The 17,821-nt window shown below is 39.1% G+C and overlaps 1 protein-coding gene across 1 annotated transcript in view; it reads right to left on the reverse strand.

The window, feature by feature from the left end:
- The window catches only part of USP46 (ubiquitin specific peptidase 46), a 57,974-nt gene continuing 40,153 nt past the window's right edge, over nucleotides 1–17,821 (reverse strand). Inside the window, exons 10-11 of the mRNA XM_017744411.1 lie at nucleotides 13,546–13,747; nucleotides 1–12,031 (exon numbers count right to left, since the gene is read on the reverse strand). The gene's annotated coding sequence lies outside the window, so the exon portion shown is untranslated. The remainder of the gene's footprint in view (nucleotides 12,032–13,545; nucleotides 13,748–17,821) is intronic.

Genomic DNA, 17,821 nt, shown 5'->3' on the forward strand with positions numbered 1-17,821 from the left:
TATAGCACCAATGTATTTATTCAGGGGAAAAAAACCTTCAATTATACAAAATTGAACAATTGTTCAATTTGTGGAAACAAATACTTTAAAAAAGGGCCATGCTTAAGACCTTCTGAAGTTGGCATTTTCAAAGGTACAACACAGATTAGGGATAAATTACAAAGGTCATGTGGGGACAGAGAAATGTCTTTTGTCAGTATAGTCACCCCAAGGAAATCAACAGAACCAGGTTCCTTCCTTCTTCAGAATTTCATCTCTGCCCTCTTCATCTTGATCCTTTGCAGCTTTCTCACCTTTCCTCCACATCCACAGCTACACTCACATGTCTGCAAATCTCCCACCTTCCCCATCTGCACTTTCCTCTTCTCCTCAGCCTGGCTCAGTGTGTGCCACACTCCTATAGAGTCAGCACAAGGCATAATCTGCTTCTTTCCTTGCTCTCTAACACTGCTGTGGAGATGTAGTCTCCTCCTCACTTGTGATCTTTCACATGTTCTTGACTTGTCCAATACACCTCTAGGAAACAAATCTCCTGCTCTTGATACTGGAACTGGAATGTTGCTTTCTTGTCAACATACAAGTCTATTAAATCTTCTGACATGATTCTGAGTTTTATGACATGAAAGAAATCTCAGAATAACTGATCCCACTTTTACCACTCTACGAGTGCACTGTACAGTGTATGTTGTATCATCCTGTCTTCCCCCAGCTATAAGCCATTATTCACAAAAGTATTTCTGTCTTAGTTGCATTGCTGTGCACCATAATGTTTTTGTGGGTTTTTTTGTTTTTATCTGGTTTTGCCTGAAGTTTTCCAGACTCCAAGTTTTGCTGTGTTTTTGCTTCTCTGAGCAATTTGAATTTAGCTCCTCTTCACTTTTGAAGCTCTCCTGCTTCATGACCTGAACAACAATGACCTTTGTGAAAGTAAACAATTTTTCAGCCTTTACTCAGTAAAGAACAGATTGAAAAGCAGTATCCCATTTCCTCTGAAAATGTCTGGTTTCTTTCCCTGCTAAACTTTCATCAAAAGAAATGGAACACTTCTTTCATTTCCAGTTTCTCAATGTGTCTTAGTTTTCTGCCACTGCCATATGCAGCCTGAATTACTCTCCATTGCTGAGGGATTTCATATCATACACTAAAGAGAACCAGCAAATACAGCAACAGTTTCAAATGCATTGAAACACTGGAAAAGCACAGAAGAAAATAATTACCCCTTTATTCGTGTCATTAGGCCAGACTGACACAGTCCCTTTTGGCACACCATCTGTCTTAGATTAAAATGGAAAAGTTTCTTATTAAATGATGCATTTGCAAGGGGTTCACAGCTGGAGAACCAGCCAAATCTTTTAACATCTGTTCAGTCCAAAGAGATCTGGCCCTAAGGTACCTTTGAAACAATATTCTTGAAATGGTGCTTTACTTCAATGCCAGAATGGATTGTTCATCACTGTTGTGCATTTGCTATTCTACATTTAACAATGGGGTTATCAAATGGGACTGTGAAAGGAGCACCCAGCGGACAGAGTGGGCTCCTATGACCTGAGAAGACCTGCAAACATCTCCACGATTTTTAACTTTCCAAGTACATTCCAGGTTTTCAAACCTACATGATGTGAGAGCTTGAAATTTTGACAGCTGTAAGAAGGCTGTGACTATGAAAAGAGAAGGATGCTATGAGATCACCAACACTGCTTAGTCATGAATCTTGCTTTGCCACCAGGCAGTGATAAATGGTAGTAACAATTGCAGCATATGTTCAGCCAGTAATGAATGCATCTCAGACTACAACAGTTTTTGCTCTCATCAGGTTTCCACTGTGTTTGTTCACTGAAGAGAATGATGAGTTTACTCTTACTTGAGCATTCATCTCAAATGTGTTTGTGTTTAATAAACTCTTTGTTTGAAGCACAGGAAATGACTGTGTGCCGAAAAAAAAAAGACTAAATATTTAGATAGCAGTCCGGAAAGGTCATGCTATTATGGGCAAGGATAAAGATAATCCATCTGTGATCAGCTGTCTTATTTAAAAAGCAAATAAAATGGCCACCTCCAGATACAATTAATATGTCTGGTAACCAGATCATGCATGCATGGCTGCTCCAGAACTAGGACATAGCAAAGCTGCTGCTGTGCCACACAGACACAGTTAATCCAGTAGGGCCAGATTGACAGGGATGCACAGATTGATAATATGGACATGCATAATAGCACTGACACGTCTGGATCTGTGTCTGCTGCTAGACAAAAAGGCCTGGCTGCTCTTTACTGCAGGTGTTAAGTCAGCAAGACACACTTTGATATGAAGACACTGGAGGTGCAGGCAGCCAGCTGTTTTTGGCATCAGAAGGGTGGGAACTGCAGCAAAACCACCTCAGCCCCACAGAACTGAACCCAGATTGCATTGGAAGATGAGCCAAGAAGCATGGGGCAGCAGTGGAGTAGGAAAGTCCTACTGCCCAGTAGGAGAGGGGGTTTTCCTACACAGCCAAAGTCTCAGCAGCAGCAGAAATGGCCAGACCGTGTCTCCCAAGCTCTTTGTATCCTGCCTGTGTCTTTGTTCTTCCCCTTTCTTCTTTCCAGGGGATATCTCAAGGGAAGTTTGGCATTGGACCATCATGCTTGGGGAAGTTCAACTAAATTTGTGCTATGATGATAGGAAGCAGTAAATTGGCTGGTACATCACATTCTTCTGCTGCAGAGGTCTGGTCTTTGGTCTGATGGAGAGAAGTGGGGATGGGGCTCATTCTTGCAAAGTATGACCAACTTGATGTATGTGAGCAGTACTGTTAAAACCAGCAGACCCACTCAGAGAGCAAAAATAAACACACGCAGGGTTTACCTAATCTGAGATTACCTTTCAAACAGCCATTTAATTTAAGGATTAAATAGCCAGTTTCTCTGGCTCCTCACAAGTGAAAACATGGTGATAAATGAAACTTTGGCATTGGCTATCACTCAATCTGATGAGCCGGTGGACCACATAACTTGACTTAAATGGGCATTAAAATTTAATTGTCCTTAATCAAATTATCCTATCACAAATAAACGAACTTTCCTGAACTAATTTTCTTAGTGTGTTTTTATGGTGTATGCTTCTATATTTCTTTTTCCTTGTTCATTGTCAGAGAAAGGAGAATAAATGGAATATTCAAACAGTTTCTGCCAGCTTCCCCAATGGAACGCATTCACCATCACCCTGCCAATTAGTAGTCATATGAACATAAATAGCTAAAATCCAGCCTTTCTCTGTGTGTGATGTAGTGTTACCTGAGTTATTCTTTATTTTGATATGTGTATAATGCAACTAGAGGGAAAATCACCTTGGATCTTGTGTTTCTATTTCCTGGTAGCACATTTCCTAAAGATAAACGTATACTACGTGTTAGCCATCCTTCTCCATTTAAATAATGAAAATTTGTTCTAGAACTCTGAAAATACCATCAGACTACTTTAATAGAGAAGTTGTGTCTGTTTCTTGTGTATTACTACCCATTATATAGGCACAGTGATTACCTCCTCCATTGCATTTTCTGACTGTAATGTTTTATTTTGCCAGATAGATTTTTCTTTTTAATTTTAATTTTTTTTATCCAGCTGGTTTTAAAGATCAAGTGTTACTTTCCTGATCCCATGTCAGAGAAAGAGTTCAACTTCAGAGAAAATTTCAGTAAAAATATATAAATGTTGTTAAGGTTCTTGTGTGGAAAAGCAATGCTAAGCATAGGAGATGTGATAAATTTATTAAACTGGGAGACAGCAAAACCCAGAGCAGGTTGTCAAGAATCAAGCATAGCCCTGAAATGGTTACTCTGAGTAGCAAAGGGAAGATGAGAAACAGATAAAAGTGGATTTGAAGGTGATACCAAACCATGACACCCCTGTTACAACATTTTCATGTTTCAGCCTGTGCTTTATGATTTGTTACAAATGTGGTACAAGGATCTGGATAAGACTGAATAAACAGAGGATGCTTCTCACTTCAGCACATGTCAGCACATATAGCCCAAAAAATAGCTTGACAGGGTGGGTGTTTTAGTTCAAAAACAAACACATGGTACAGTAAGAACAAGGATGTATATAAAGTTATTTTTGATTTGTAAAGTAATGTGGAAGATGCACTTTTCATATGGAGACAGATGAGTGTTTAAAAATGGGCCTAGTATTTGACATCTTTGGCCATAAGAGAAGTAACAAAGCGGGAAGATATAGTGTGTATGATATACAACACCTTTTTGCAGTGCACCTTGTTACCCTACCATTTGGGTCTCCTGATCATTAAACTCTTCACATAGTCCTGACCAGGCATCTGAAGCTTTTCATGAGAGCTCAGCTTTGGACTGCAGTTCCTGGTGTACAAAGGAGGAGGGTTTCTGTATTCTGCAAGGGAAACAAAGTTGAAAGGAAGAAGGAGTTCTTATTTAAGCTATGTTAGGTGTGGCATGCTTGCTCACCAAAGCGTGGAGCATGTTTTTATGCAGTCAAGCAACAGGCATGGGAAGTGGGATCCAAAAGTGTGAGCTGGATACAACTCTACTCTTGTGATTTTTTTGTTGGGTTTTCTGTTTGGTTTTTTTCCCCATGAACAAAGGTTAGGATTCTAACATCAAAGCATTGGCACAAAATGGATAATCATGATGACACTGAAAGCTGTTAAATGTCTCTAACCACTGTCTGAAGGAACCGAAGCATACTATGAGAAACTGAAAAAAATGTAATTCACGATAAGACTAAGAGTGGTGCTTGAGGCCACTCGCATCAGAGAGTGCATTCCTCCAAATAAAAAAGCTTGATATACCTTTTGACCTTATCCTGCCATCAGTCACAGACACTTTTGCAACATAACAAACAGTTGGTGAAAATTTGAAAAATTAAAGAGTGATCAAAAGTCCAAATTTAGGCACCTGGAAATAAAAATGTCACAGCACATGAACCGTGGCTTAACACTGAATTGATTCCAGGTGTCCTGTAACATGCCTTATGTGGCATGCACTAATCTACACTTTCAGTTAACTATTGCTCAATTGCCCTTGTGGTACAGAACCTTAAGTGAAATCGCAGAGCCTGGTTTGGACTCTCAATGAACACCTCCCACCCCAACTGTATTGCCATTTCAGTTGTTTCATGGAAAAGGACATTTTCTTGGTCAGTGCAGAGGAAACAACCACTACCAAGGTGTTAACAGCCCCCATTGCTCTCTGCCTGCTTCCTGAACTGCATTGTTTGCTCATTGACTCCAGCTAAAATTTGCATTATTCATTATGCTCTTATTTAATTTTCATATTTGCAGAAACCTGGTAAGAGATTTTTTTTCCCCAGCTGCCATCTCCCCAGAGTAGCCCAGGCTGGGAATGAAAATGACTCCAGTAGAAAATAAAAGGACAGAAGGTGCAGATGATGCCTGCATGAAGACTGCACAGCCCAACTACCAGCGATGGCAGAACAAAACAGACTTTGTCTCAGGGGAATGTTTCTAATGCAGCACATTGCTTACGGGAAGAGGATGGAAGAGAGTCACGTCCCAGCCTCAGGGATTCTTTGCTGTGGTTAGAAAATGCAGCAGTTTATATAGATTCCACTAAGCAGGAGAGAGGATATTGTGGCACTTTTTTGTGAACATGGAATGGCTACTTTGTCTTGAGCAAAATTTGCGCCTTAAGAATGAAGCAGTCACAACTGAAGTTCCTTAGTAAAACTGCCACTGGATTAATTACTCAGGTATTTGAAATCTGCTCTGTACTTAAAGGCTAGAAGATGACTAATAGTAATAGGCTGGTTTATTTAAATTTCATCATTCCACAGTTTATAATACTTTTAAATTATAACAATCAAGAAAAATTTTAATGAATATCTTTAGAATAAAATCTAGCAATAACTTACAAGAAACTAGATCTTTTGATAAAACCCCCTTTTGAAAAAAAAAAAATCACAGTGCATTACAAAGCTACTTTTATAGCCCACAAAATCCTTTAGCATCTAAAATAGTGATCTGGAAACATCGTGATAAAGTAGTGGTGACTGGGAACAAAAGGCAAAGTGGTCTGTCTTTTCTTTGAGAAATTTCCAGACACAAACCAGAATGATCAGATTTTGTAACTAGATTAATCCTTGTGCAGCACTTACCATCCAGCATGACTTAAACCTGTTACTTGACAGTGCACAGTGAACAGTGAAGAGCCTTATTTATAAAAATTTGGTCACCAATACTACATTTGAGACTTCCTATAGTGGACACTTCTTTTAAAGAAAGCAACTGGGGGTGTTGCTCTACTTGCTCTACATAGTTTTCTTTCAGAAAGGTCAATGGACATGACCATGAAAAAACCCAGGAAAGAGCTGCCTGCCAAATGCAAAAAAAACCTTAGAAAAAGCTGAATCAAGAACCAGAGCAGCAAGCTCAGAATCTTGAAACCCTCCTCAGACCAGCACTCTTTCTGTAAAAGCCTTCTCTGTTAATGTCTCTGGTTCTAAATTATGTTTCGAGGGGACCTACTCACAGAAGCACATTATCAGCACTCTTTTTGAAGTGGAACAAAAAATTTCTGCCATAGCATTTGGCAATCAGAAAATACTGCTTCATAATTAGGCTTTTTTTTGTGGGTTTGGTGGGTTTGTTTGTTTGTTTTTTTAATGCCTGTTATGTGAAATATCACTTTAAAATAAGTCAGTGAGATATTCCAATAATGGTGAACTTTTCCTTTCTTGATTTCCCAAATGTAACTTTTGTGTTTACTATTTAGAACTGACACTCCTTCTAACAGTTTTAATTTTCTAAATATTTAAAATTTTAATCTTTTAAAGTCAAGGTAAAAAGCTCTCATTCATATAAATAATGTGATAAATATAATTAATATAAAAAATCTACACAGTCCAAAAAAAATCCTTAAAATACTTTCAAAACATGATGAACATACTTTGTTTCAAACTTTGATTGACAGCAAGAATTAACTTGCAATATCAGAACCTCCTTATAGCACAGAAATTCTGAATTTCAATCAGCTCTATTAATTCAAAAATCCTGGGCTGATGTCTCATTAGATGTGCTGTTATACTCTAGGGTGCACGTTAGGAGGAACTGAAGAGGAGAAGGTCACAAGGATGGATGCTGTGGTCAGCAGGCTCCTGAACTGGCCATGACTGAAGTAGCTTTCAGTGTCATCATGATTATCCATTTTGTGCCAGTGCTTTGATGTTAGAATCCTAACCTTTGTTCATGGGGAAAAAACCAAACAGAAAACCCAACAAAAAAATCACAAGAGTAGAGTTGTATCCAGCTCACACTTTTGGATCCCACTTTCCATGCCTGTTGCTTGACTGCTGGCTCATCTGGATGTAGGACTTCTGGCTCATCTGGATTTAGCACCCACTATAGATGTCTGAACACAGTACAACACTGTCCTTATTTTGGTCAGAGCCACTGATATACCCAAAGTAGAACCTAAATCCATGATGTGTGGCACTTGGGAGCCAGTCTGGGTTTCCACTCCCAGGTGTTACCCAGACAAACACGCCTCATCTGACCCCATACACTGAGAAGAAGGGCCTCTGTGGAGAAATGGGCTCCCACTGGCCATTGGAGTTAGCAGGCCCTTTTTTGGTTGGCAGGTAAGGAAGTTACTCACTCATCACATTTTAAAACTGAAAAAGTCTAAGTATTTATAGGCCAACAAAGAAGGAAATTGGTCAAAGGAATAATACCTGGGAAGATGGTTAATCCTTTACATGCCTGAGAGCCCCTGTTTTTGAAGGGACTGTAACCCGGTTTCCATGACATGTCCTAGTAGTCGGAAATACCCTGCTCTCACCCGTTGGGCTCGGAAACACCTCACAGACACCCTGAAGCTTTTGAAGTCACTTTGAATCATATGAGTCAGAAACAGCTGGTTTTGTATCACATCTCACTGTAACCCTGAGCTTGATTAAACTGAACATAAACACACTCTTGCTTCCAATTCAAGCTGATCTTTAAGCTCTGGCTGTGAAGTCTCATCCTGGAAGAAGGCAAGAACAAACAGGAGAAAATTTCTTGAGAAGCTTTTAATTGCTTTTCATTCCTCAATTTGCTTTCTCCTTCCTTCCCACTTAGAAATAATAATTGCTTGTTTTTTCTTTTTAACTAAAAACAAGCTATGAGAAAAGCAGGTATTATCCTACTCCAACAGCTGTATGCGATTTACAGCACACATTGAGAATGTCTTTTCATTTTCATCACTTGTCTCAGAGCAAACATAGCAGTCTGCAAGTGTGATCGTAAGAAACACCACAGCACAAAAGCACTGGCAATATTGCACATTTGACACAAGTCAGGCTAGGAACTTGCTCTGTTATCTTGCTCACTGCTTGTGAGACCTGTCTGAGAAACTGTTAGCTTTGTGGCTGGTGGATAATAGCAGAGCTCTGTTGTTAGCTGTAGGCTAAAGCTTCCTGCTTATGGAAACAACCACTACTTGTCTTATTTTGATCTGATCAGATGTCTGTGGCTGCTAGTCAGTGCATTTCCAGTGGAGAAGAAAGTCTGAATGATTAACATCTGCTCTCAATTTACACTGGGTTATTGCTGGGACTTGACTGTCTCAGCTCTTCCATCTATGCAGATCTGGACCAGGACTTTGTGACTGTTTAAGTGTGCCCCTGGATAGAACAATTATATGACTCAAGGAACCTTTTCTCATTTTATTCCCAACTCTACCTTTTCATTTTTCTTACCTAGCAGGGTTGACCTGCAGTCATTCCATTTACAGTGGAAGGTATTGATGTTTCATAGCCTAATCAGGCAGCAACTCTTGGTAATACATTGCCTGTTTGGGACTTAGAAACAGAAGATTATTTTTCCTTACCCTAGCACTTACGTGGCATCAGTACTGCAATGCTGTATTTTATGAGGCTAATAATTTAAAACTTTCTTTCCATGTTCTGTGAAAAGACAAGAAGTTGCTATTTTTCTTACTAAACCACATTAAAGAGAAAGCAACAGCAACTGGAGTATTGCTGTCATGGCTTAATGAAAACCAGAGCATTGCAGTGGAAAACACGCTGGGAAGGACAGCTTCAATTAGAGGAAAGGGGAGATTAAAGACCTCTCTTTTATACAGCCTAGGGAAGGAATGTGAAAGAATGGGTTTGAAGAAGGCTCTAATTGAAGGATAAAATGGAAACAGTAAATGGCTTATGATAAGATCAGTAAGCAGAGACAGTGAAGCCAGTATTGCTAGGAATAGGTGTAGAAGTTCATAAAACCCCCAAAAGCCAGTTCAGTCTGGAACAGGCAGATACAGAGGAAATATCCCAGGAATTGAGAGTACAAAGAAATCCTACTGGACAAGGACTAAAGGTTTGAAAGGGAAGAATGTAAATAGTTTGAAAAACAATCAAGTATTGTTTGCACTTAAAAAATATTCATTGAAATAAGAGGAGAGTTAGGAAGAGAAAGGTCTTTTCCTGAAGGAGGAGTGAATGAAATTTGATTACAATTACGTGGTGAAGGTATCCCTGCAAGCACAGAAAATCAGTCTTCTCAACCGGGAAGATCTGCATAGTCGGAAAGGTAAAATCTCTTAAACTTGAAACTAATACAATGTAATATTTCTTCTTAACACATTGTATAAAAGAGCTTTTACTCAGACAAGTATGTTTTTAATTAATTTAAGTAATTAATTCAGCCAGGATGAGAACAAGGTCAGGGGGAGAGGAAAGCTGGATGAAGGAAATTATTTCAACTTCAAAGAATGTTTAGCTACATTAACAAGAGCAAGAGAAATGGGATACCAAGAAGAGGAGATTTTTTGCAAAGAAGTCCTCATTCTCCCTAGCTTTCCTGTGACAGCTAAAAATTTTAGCCTGTTTGTTTGCTGCTTCTCTGATTTTGAGGCAAGGCTAACCAATCTTGTTTTCACTCCCCTATTGATCCTTTGGAGAGCAGCTCCATCTGAGCAATCTCCCACTTGTCTGTGCAGTCCGTTTTTTCATCAATCCCCAGCTGGCGCCACAGGTTAAGTGCTGTTATATCTTGTAGTTGGCATTGCCATCTGATACCACTGACCATTTAATTTATTCCATGAAGTGTCTGAATGTGTCTGTCCTCTTGAGAGGCCACAGATGTCTCATTTCTTTCTGCTCTTAACTGCTGTCTGCCCTGGCTTCATACCACACACTTGATTTTGTCACGTGGTCCTTTCCACAGTCTGTGCCTGTTCCACCAAGTTTCTTTCTCTCTCAGCTATTAAAAGCCGTGAGGCTAGCCCAGTATGTGTGCACAGGTAGGTATGTATATGCACATAGCATGTATTTCATTTATCCAGGCCATGCCACCTCCCTGCTCCTTTTTTGATGGCAGGTGTTTTGGGGATGATGTTTTGGGGACAGTTGCCTGGCACATGCAGACATCTGCCATGGTGAAAGGAAAGAAACCAGTCCTTGAGAAAAATGGTTGCTGCAGGTCAGGCCTTAGAGACATAACTATGTGAGGAAACTTGGCTGTTCCTTGCCTGTACCATATCTAGCTCTTTCCAATGCCCTGGGTCCATTTATTTCATCAGTACTTAAAACCTCTTTGAAGTATTTATAATTTTTTATTGGGTGTTTCTAAGAGACGCACATAATACAGTTGGTCCAACAGTAAATCTGCTATGATGTGTTTATAAGGAAGGTTTTAGAGTCTCTGGAAAGTTTAGTGTTGAATGATGCAAGTTTAGACTGAGCTAGAAATGTGAACCAGAAAATCTAGGTCATTGTGGGAGAGTTTCTATTTTTACCTGAAGTAGATGAACATTGACTGACATCCTTACGAAAGGACGACACTGTTTCCTTATTGACTTACCATCATTGTGTTTCCCCTTTAGCTTAAATTCTGCCCTGGTGAAGCACTAGGGAATGTTCCTGCTGCAGCACTAGAGCTATGTACAGATGTCCCAGTTTGTCCTGTTATTGAACAAGGTGTATTATCTCAGGCTCAACAGTATGCTGATGGAATTTTCAACTCAGCTGCTTTGCCTCCTGGGCACAGCTCTGTGCTATGTAGACAGGTTTGCATTGACAAACGTGATATGCCTGGTGACTGGTACAATTTTTCCCCAGTTAGAAGTGATCATCAGGAGTTCACAGTTGGAACCTGTGATCCTGTGATCCTGGCCATGAAGGAGAACAGGACCTGGAGCAGCTCTTTATCAACAGCTACCTCTGGTTAACTCTAACTACCTAACAGGGCATGCCATCCCTTACACCCACTCCAGGCAGGTGACTTTTACCTCCTTTTTTATTCAGCACATACAGATTTGTTAATGTTCAGAAAGGAAAGTATTGCACTGGATAAAGATGACCGAAATGTAAAATTGCTGCAGCTTCTGCAGTCAGTCTCTGTTCAAGTAGACAGGTCCATCTGCCACCAAGAAACAGGAATGGGCAAAGGTTGGACCCTTTGTCCACTGCTACGGCTGAGCAAGCCCAGGGAGGTGAGTAGTATGTCAGTATGGACACTAGTGGTAAGACAGGTTATTAGTCATCCCAAAAACACCTTTTGTACTTTTGTGACCGCATTACAAGCTAGAAAATCTTCAAAAGTTATTTGTCAAGGAACAGGACAATGTCTCCAATTTAAATTTTCATGGGCTGGAGAAAGCCATTTTGCAGGCAGTTCTGATCAGGTGGATGCCACTGTGGCCTTTCCACATGCCACACCATGCTGCAGATTCTAGAGAAGGATGGGTCCATGATGCAAGATCCTGTGTGGGCAAGCATTGTTACTCACGTAACCTGTTATTCTTGGGACTGGGTTTAGGGCCACAAAGTAGTTGCTTAGTGGTGTTATAATGCCAGCTGCCTGAACAACTGTGTGGCAGTTTGGAAGGCCACTGCCTTGTGTCCACACTTCTCTGAGAGCTTTTTCCTTTTTGATAACCTTCAATCGCATCCTGCACTTTTCTTGCGTATTTTATGCCAAATTGTCCTCAGGTCAAATCTCAAAAATTAAATTGGGCTGAAAGAGAGTTCATCTATTCTTCTCTGTTCCTCAATCACTCAGAAGGTGCAAGTCCTGCAGAAGAGAGACAATAACTACTATTTCATATAATAATATGTGTATATATCTGTGCTTACTAATTTAAAAGGACTGCTCTATCTACTGTGAGGAGAGGCTTCATTGTGATAAGTGTATTATATATGCCCTTTAGAAATCACAGTCTGAACACCTGACTTCAAAACTACAGTGAACCAGATTCTGTGCCTATTTTATTAGATGATCCTTCAGCTTTGACTTATTTAGACAAGACACTGCTGAAAGTGCCTTTTAACATACAGCAAAGGTAGTGGAAATGAACTGCTACTTCAAATGCACCATCTTCCCAAAGGAAAAAAAGGGGTTTTGGGTAAGGTATTTATCAATATGAATAAGGCTGAACTGGCCTGAGGCAGGTGTATTTGCTCATGTGGGCAGCATAGCATTTGAAGTCATTAGCATCACAATAGTTTTAATATTTCCTATTTTAAATTATTTTGACATATATTTAAATATAACTGAAATTTTAAAAACTTGGTGTATTGTTCATAATGTTATAAAAAGTAGTCTGAAATTTTAATAGAGAATAATTTCTGCTTGAGATGAAAACTAGATAGAAACCAAGGAAATAAGGTGTAATAAGGTGCTAAGAAACGGAGGATAATGATTTGTGACGTATTTTGAGCAAAATTGGTGGATTAGGGTAAAGATGACAGTGGCATGTGTGGGTAGTTTATTCCCTAGTGGGGGCAGAATAGCAAAGACAATAAAATCCTAGACTAGTGCAACTCTGGGCCTCCCTCAGAGAACCACAGTCCTGCTTTTGAGGAATGAGCAGAAATAAAATCCTGTGAAGCACTATGGCAACTATCACCAGGGAGACCATCACAGATCTCAAACATGTTTATCCAGAAGAATTACAAGTCACAGAGTGAGATGATATACTTGGAAATGGTATTTTAAAAGTAAAAACACTGTTACCTGGTAATTGCAGTGGTATGGAAATGTGACACTTTGAGTTCTTAATAAAACAAATCTGTTTTTAAGAGATACTGCAGTGAATATCTCCTAGAAACTGCTAAAGACTTGTACTTGCAAAATATCTGTACGTGAGAGAACTGGTCATTGTGCAAGAAGGGAAACCAGACCAAAAATGTCACCATGGTAGAACTCCGGAAAGATCTTTAAACAAACAGATGTTAAAAAAATAAATTAAACAAATAATCAAAAAATAGTTTATGGTCCTATATAAGACAAATACATACTGACATCCACAGGTGATCATGTTTGTGGGTGAAACAAATCCCACTGGGTGCAATGTGGTCCTCATGGATAGGATTCAGATGAACTTGTGCTCAAGTTTGGCAGAGATGGAAAGCCCAAACAATTGTGTGCTCTGCTTTGTTTTAGACAGAGAAATGGGAATTGTTGCATTCTGGTCCTGGTTATACCACTGATCTATCATACTGGGCAATTCATCTGCTTGTTTCAAGTTTATATCCTACAAAGGAAGATAGAAGCTTGCTAGAGTGCTATGAAGATCAGCTAGTTACCATTTATGCAGAGGTTTACATGTGTGAAGTGTTGGTTTACAAAATGCTGTATGATGCACTTGGTTGGCATTCTTCACAATTGGCCTTTTCTCTCACATGTCTTAAAAGCTTTTCTGTTCTGCCTGTACTGCCCATGGGTCACCTTGTTTCTCCAGGAGTTTTTCAATGTCACATAGCTCTTGTTGGCTCTGTCCACTCACATCTGCAGAGGTATAGAAAATGACAGTGTTATCCATTACTACTGCTGAATTATGACTAATCCTGTAAGAACAGTAACTAATAGCAGCAGTCTGTGTAAACACATGTTTCTGAACAAGAATTTCTTGCTGTCAGGCTTGGTTTGAATGTGAAGTTGAACTTGCTGGTAGTTGGATGGTTCCAGTCTCCTGTCCCATATCTCTGGGTGTATAAATATCCACAAACCTTTGCAAATGATTCAGTTAATAAAAAAAAAAAGATTTAAAAAATCCAGTATCCCACAAGTCCCTCAGTCTAAACCAGGAATTCCAGCTGGTGCTGCTTGATTATCTCGTGGAGGAGGCTGGGGTCCAGGAGCAAGTCTGGGTTCCCTGATAGGGCATCTCCATGTCTACTTTTACCCTTTGCCCCTTGAGAGAGAAAATTATCAAGACTGAAATCATCATCACTGATTATCCAGCAAGTACAAAGCATCCTAAATCAGAAAAATATTTTTAATGTTTAAGATTTGAAAGAAACAAGTAATGTTCTTGTAGCAGGAGCCTGATTCTGATTTTGAATAACAAAAAACTTTTTCTGAGTAACATGAAGGACAAAAGGAAAAGACAAGAAAAATTACCAGAGACATATTCCTTCTTAGTTTCATAAATACCATCATCTCTGTATTTCATTGTGCACTTTTTTGACGCTGATATTGTCTGTGCAATGTTTACCTCCCAGTATGACATCAAACCATTTCTCAATGCTTACGTCTTGGCTTATGTCTTAAGAAACGAGCACTTTGTTCTTCTGCATTCTTTAATATTATTCTTCACTATTATTGGCAGAAATACGTTACTGTCACTCACACACTGACACAAATTCAATCATTCTTTCAGTGAACTTCTTACTCTGGTTAAATTGATCAGTGTGCACTTTGTAAAAACATTTCAAGATAAAATGAATCAAGTCAGTCAAATAACCAGGAAGTCCAATGATTCATTACAGCTGATATCTTTAGTTATATTAGTATTGCATCTTTAACTTCTTTTAAAGGCAATTAATTATTTGCAGCCCTGATTTTCTTACTGCTAAACACTTAGACCTTTATGACTGAATTTTCTTGGAGTGGGGAGCTGTATGACTTTTTTGCCATCTAACTTTTTGTCCTGTTTCCAAGGGTGGAAGAATAGTTGCTTGGTCTGATGAAGGCTGCAGCCACTGTGTGGGTCACAAAAGCACTCTGCATGGCACCCACGTGCTTCCCACTGAGGCAATTGTTTCCTTTCCACTTGTGTCAGCATTTTGCCCACACTTTTCAAACCAAAGGCCACATCCTTATGGATCATTTTATTCTGAGTGATGAGCCAGTCAGGTGTTTTTTTCCCCTGGCATATGAAGAGTGAGAAAGATAGCATAGAGTCCCCTAATGATTCAGTGTAATGTTTTAAAAAGTCAGGGCTTATTTCTAGATGGATGTGGTCATAGTTTTCCCTTTATAAGTGCATATGCCAATTGCAACTCGACTGTACTGCCATATGAATCAGAAGTGCCTATGTAGAAAGCCTGCTGATGTGGGAGTTTCAAGCATGCTTCAGTGAAGAGAAGCTGTAACTCTACCCCAAGTGCATTTTGGAAGCCAATTTCATGCTCTGTTACAAATAGGAAAAAAACCTACCTGCGCTAGGTACACAGCACAGATACTCTTGGCTTTATCTAATCATGAAGATGGGTAAGACAGAATGTTATTTCACTTTGTATGCGTTCTTGTGGGGAAACCACAGAGCTACAGCTGCAGGCTTGGTTGCAAAAGTATAGTTTAGATACTTGGAGCTATCTCTTCTTGGCAATTATATAATCCATTTTTATAGCAAACTATATAGGAAGGAGATAGATGACTTTACCATGCTATTACGTATCAAAAATTCTAGGGCTAAGAGTTTCATATAGCAGCTCCCCCGTGCCCCCAAGTCTACACATACGAAATCAGAACAATGTGGTTGAGAAAACACAGTAACAATTAAGGATGAAGGGTGTTTCCATGTGGTCAGAATCAGTAAGTTTTCACAGCTCTCAGTAGACCTGAACCGCCTATTTCAGCAGAGAACTTGGCTCCTTAGATTCCTACACGTCTTTTTGCCACAGACGACTCTGCTCTTGGAGATACATGCCAGAGTCAGCGAGCTGCTGAGAAGCCCCAGAGCAAAAGACACAAGACTAAAAAAGCTGGACTCAACACATGTTAATACTGGGGAAAAATCACAGGTTTTTAAGTGCCTTCTTCCTTACTCTAAGAACTAGATAGCACTGATGAAATGCCTTGATGGAAATTTTCCGTATCAGTTTTCAAGTAGGAATTTGTGAGTGTATTCAGTGTCAGACATTTCTGAATTTAGAAGTGTATAATGGAATATAAGGGACATAAATTGTCCCACCTTTTTAAATAGGCTTCAAACAGTGCAATCTACATGCAATCTTATAGCTGTCTGATTATTTCATCTCACTATTTGATTTGACATATTTCCTTTATGATGAGTCTGCCAGCTAAAGTACAATGGGACTGGACTGTTTAATTTAATGGCTTCCATTAGATTATAAAGTTCTCACTTGAATGAATGAGGAATTATAAGCAATTTAATTCATGAAGAGCAGCATTGAGCACAGACTGAATTTGAGCTTATGGAGGGGACACGAGGAGCAAGAAATATTTTTATTAACTTTAAACTGCTGTTAAAATCCTCATGATCTCTATGGTTAGAAAAGAAATATAGAATCTGAATACCTTGATTTTTTTAAACTATAAATGCTTATTAATCAATCATTCTCAGATTTAGATAAACAGCTATATTGAAACATAGTGTTTGAGTAAAGCAACTTGTGGCTAGTACTTTAAATTTAGAGTTATTTTCATTGAAATAAACTGATGTGTAGGACCAAATGAGCATCTCTTCCATTTTCCCATCTCCAGCACTGACCAGGTCCAAATCCTCAGCTTTATTAAAGCAGCCCTAATTCAAAATCTATTGCATTCAAAGGATTTAGATTTCAAAAGAAGCAGAAGCAAACCATATAAGTGGAAGTTATATACTCTTTGCCTATTTTCAAGCCAAAAATTGGAACAGAATATTTTGAATACCCACAAAATAGTTGAAGTATATTACATTATTCTAACTTAATAAAAAAATAGCCAAAAGTTGAAAGAATTATAGAAGGGATAGTCTCATTTTTGCTTGTAAAATCATTTATACTTAGTACCATGATATTTGTCTTCCCACTGCTGTGCTTCCCAGGAGTCACTTTGGTGATGTTAGTGGTGTTAATTAGTGGAACTCCAGCCCTTCTTAGAACCAAGTGACTTCCTGCTCTTTACTGTAACAAGAGCAGATAGTTTAGTGTTTGGTGAAACAACCAGTCTGGGTAAATAACTCAGGGTACAGTGGGCATGGGAAAAAGGACGAATGGTGTGGGTGTGGATGGGTGCCAAGGGGACCCTGAGAAGGCCGGGGAGATGTAGGAATTATGAGCTCTGGGCTTTGTTGCCTGCATGTCACTGATGTGTTGTGCTACTCCAGTCAAGGACTTTACCTGGATGAACACCTGTAAAGGGCTTTACAGACTTGCTCCCTCTCCTGTTCTAAAAGGTATAGCAGCCTTTTTGAAGGGAAAAAAATAGAGTTAATTAAGTAAAGAATGACTACATATTATGTCAGCATCTATAAAACATAGGTTTATAACTTAGGTACACAGTAAACCAAAAATTTTGCTTCTTCATGTGTTGCCATAGCAAATCTTTGTAGGAGAGATTTTAGGCAGCTTAAATGCAAGTGATTTATGTGAAAAGAATAATAAAATAATTAAAGAATAAAAAATATTAAATAATAATTTTCAATTTAACTTCTGTTTTCTCTGATATAGGAGACTGGAAATCTACTTCCACAGAGAGAAAATGCATACTGACCAGGCAGCAAAGAATCAAAAGAAATGTAGCATGAGAATATTTTTGGGTATTTTTTTAAGGTATACCACATACCTTTTCTAAATTCTCTTTGCTCCCAATACCAGAAGGAGCCCTCTGCCAAACAAACTCCTGATCAAACAA

The sequence above is a fragment of the Corvus brachyrhynchos genome, unplaced genomic scaffold (genome assembly GCF_000691975.1).
Source record: "Corvus brachyrhynchos isolate BGI_N302 unplaced genomic scaffold, ASM69197v1 scaffold17, whole genome shotgun sequence".
In the NCBI taxonomy this organism is placed as follows: domain Eukaryota; kingdom Metazoa; phylum Chordata; class Aves; order Passeriformes; family Corvidae; genus Corvus; species Corvus brachyrhynchos.